At 44.8% G+C, this 3,029-nt stretch overlaps 1 long non-coding RNA gene across 1 annotated transcript in view; it reads right to left on the bottom strand.

Annotated features, from left to right (window-relative positions):
• Nucleotides 1-276, bottom strand: part of LOC108449005 — a 9,414-nt gene extending 9,138 nt beyond the window's left edge. The window contains exon 1 of the long non-coding RNA XR_001865099.1: nucleotides 267-276. This is a non-coding gene — a long non-coding RNA (uncharacterized LOC108449005). The remainder of the gene's footprint in view (nucleotides 1-266) is intronic.
• Between the last annotated feature and the right edge of the window lie 2,753 nt (nucleotides 277-3,029).

Genomic DNA, 3,029 nt, shown 5'->3' on the forward strand with positions numbered 1-3,029 from the left:
TGTTTGACTGGTTATATATATATATATATATATATAGTAAAGAACTGTTATTCCTATTTCCCACATCTTTGCCTAAAGGCCCTTGATTTCAAAATATAATAACTTAGAGGGAAAAGGGGTTATATCTGCCACTTCAAGGGGGGGCTTCTGCCTTCCTTAGCAGACACCTGTCTTTCAAAACCAAGATATTTGTAAAACCAGAGACATATCTCACAGGTATGAACTGTACTCACAAGATGGTAGTTGTGCATCAGACAAATGAGAACTATGCCCCAGTCTCTTCCAATGCAGTGTTATTGATATCCAGTATAAATTAAAAATAGTCTTCCACAACATTTTCAGCCAGGTATCTTTTTAAAATAGTTTCCTCACTAAGGTTTGGAATATATTTATATTTGGTACTTGAAATAGAAATGTACAAAGCTTGAAATGCACACTTCAGAAAGCCAAGATATGACTTGGAAACATACCAGTGGAAATTCATTTCAACCATGAAGCTATAAATTCATATGTAAGAAACAGAAGAGGAACAATACAGTACCATTAGATATATGATTATCTGAGAATTTATTGACAAACAAATAATCAGTGTTTCATTTAAATGCAGGTATTTCTGAGTGTCTCACAAATAATGTCTAGATATTTGAAGAACATCTACTATCTCTATTTTTAACATGTAACTCTAAAAGCCAGCAGCTGATTATTTGGGGGAGAAAAAAAGGGTTGTAATGAAAAAGATCCCAGAACTCTGCTTATTGTTCCACAAAATAAACTGTCATGGGGGCTTCATGATAGAAGACCTACTACTAAGTATGAACAGCACCACAGAGCTCATATCATTAAAGCAACCATTAAGGTAAATTTATGTAGTTTCTTTTTGTTAGTAATATCTGCCTGGTGAGCTTTGAGGTTTGTTTTGTTTTTTCATTTTCCCTATCAAGCCTCTTGTGGTATATTTACACACTATAACTGTCAGAAACATGTTTAGAATCTGAAGAAGGGTCGGAAGGAGGATCCAGGAGACTACAGGCCAGTCAGCCTGACCTTGGTGCCTAACAAGATAATGGAACAGATCATCTTGAGTGCCATCACATGGCACCTACAAGATGGACAGGGTATCAGACCCAGCCAGCATAGGTTTAGGAGGGGTAGGTCATGCTTGACTGACCTGATCTCCTGTTACGACCAGGTGACCTGCCTGGTGGAGGCAGGAAAGGCTGTGGATGTTGTCTATCTGGACTTCAGCAAGGCCTTTGACACTGTTTCCCACAGTAAACTCCTGGAAAAGCTGGCAGCCCACGGCTTGGACAGGTGCACTCTTTGGTGGGTTAAGAACTGGCTGGATGGCCAGGCCCAGAGAGTGGTGGTGAACGGTGCTGCATCCAGTTGATGGCCAGTCACTAGTGGGGTCCCCCAGGGATCTGTGCTGGAGCCAGTCCTGTTTAACATCTTTACTGATGACCTGGATGAGGGGATTGAGTCCACCATCACCAAATTTGCAGATGAGACCAAGCTGGGAGCATGTGTCAATCTGTTGGAGGGTAGGAGGGCCCTGCAAAGGGCCCTGGACAGGCTGGATAGATGGACCAAGTCCAACAACATGAGGTTTAACAAGTCCAAGTGCCAAGTCCTGCACTTTGGCTACAACAACCCCCTGCAGTGCTACAGGCTGGGGACAGAGTGGCTGGACAATGGCCAGGCAGAAAGGGACCTGGGAGTGTTGGTCAACAGCCAATTGAACATGAGCCAGCAGTCTGCCCTGGTGGCCAAGAAGGCCAGCGACATCCCGGCCTGTATCAGGAATAGCGTGGCCAGCAGGAGCAGGGAAGTCATTCTTCCCCTGTAATCGGCACTGGTGAGGCCACACCTTGAGTGCTGTGTCCAGTTCTGTGTCCCCCAATTTAGGAAGGACATTGAGATGCTCAAACATGTCTAGAGAAGGGCAACAAGGCTGGTGAAGGGTCTGGAACACAAGTCCTGTGAAGAACAGCTGAGAGAGCTGGGGTTGTTTAGCCTGGAGGAAAGGAGGCTCAGGGGAGACCTTATCACTCTCTACAACTCCCTGAAAGGAGGCTGTAGCCCAGTGGGGGTCGGTCTCTTCTCCCATGCAATGACTGACAGGATGAGAGGACACAGTCTTAAGCTGCAGCAGGGAAAGTTTAGGCTGGACATCAGAAAAAAGTTCTTTATAGAAAGAGTGGTTGGGCATTGGAATGGGCTGCCCAGGGAGGTGGTGGAGTCACCATCTCTGGACATGTTTAATAAAAGACTGGATGTGGCACTCAGTGCCATGGTTTAGCTGATGAGGAGGTGTTCGGTTAGGTCAGAGGTTGGACTTGATGATCCCAAAGGTCTTTTCCAACCTAGTTCATTCTGTGATTCTGTGATCTGTCTATGAGTACATTATCAGAGTTTAGTCCATGGACCCAAGCAATCAATGCTGTTGTAGAATAATTTGTTACGGGGTTGACCTGTGTCTAGTGTGGCAGGGAAAATTACACAATAATGTATTACAGCCAGACAGACCTGTGTGTAGGTACAAAAATGCTGTTAGCGGGATTTTCTTGCTATTTTCTAAGTCCGTGAGAGACTTTTCTCTCATGCAGAAGAGGTAGCAGGGAATGTAAACAACCAAGCCACCTGCAACCTTGAAAAGTCTTGCTTATGGTATAGTAGAAAAATATTTTGACAATGGATGTTTTAGGATTTTAGCCAATCACCCCAAAGCGGTGGCTGATCCTTTGTCCAATTAGACTATGAAGAAAAAAGTCTATAAAAGGGTTTGTAAAATAATTAAATCAATCAATCTTGCTGCACAATTCCTGCCTGCTGGATCTTCTCTCCTCCTCCTCCTTATGGCTGTGGGACACGGTGATATACCCTAGGGCCCAGGCCTGCGGTAATATTTGGTGCTGCCCGACATGATCTGCACTCTCTGACTTGTCCTGCTGCTGCGGGCCAAGCCAAATTTCTCTAGAGGTATGCTGTTCCCCTTCCCCCCGCCCCAGGAGTTCCAACGGGCACGAGAA

The sequence above is a fragment of the Corvus brachyrhynchos genome, unplaced genomic scaffold (genome assembly GCF_000691975.1).
Source record: "Corvus brachyrhynchos isolate BGI_N302 unplaced genomic scaffold, ASM69197v1 scaffold169, whole genome shotgun sequence".
In the NCBI taxonomy this organism is placed as follows: Eukaryota; Metazoa; Chordata; class Aves; order Passeriformes; family Corvidae; genus Corvus; species Corvus brachyrhynchos.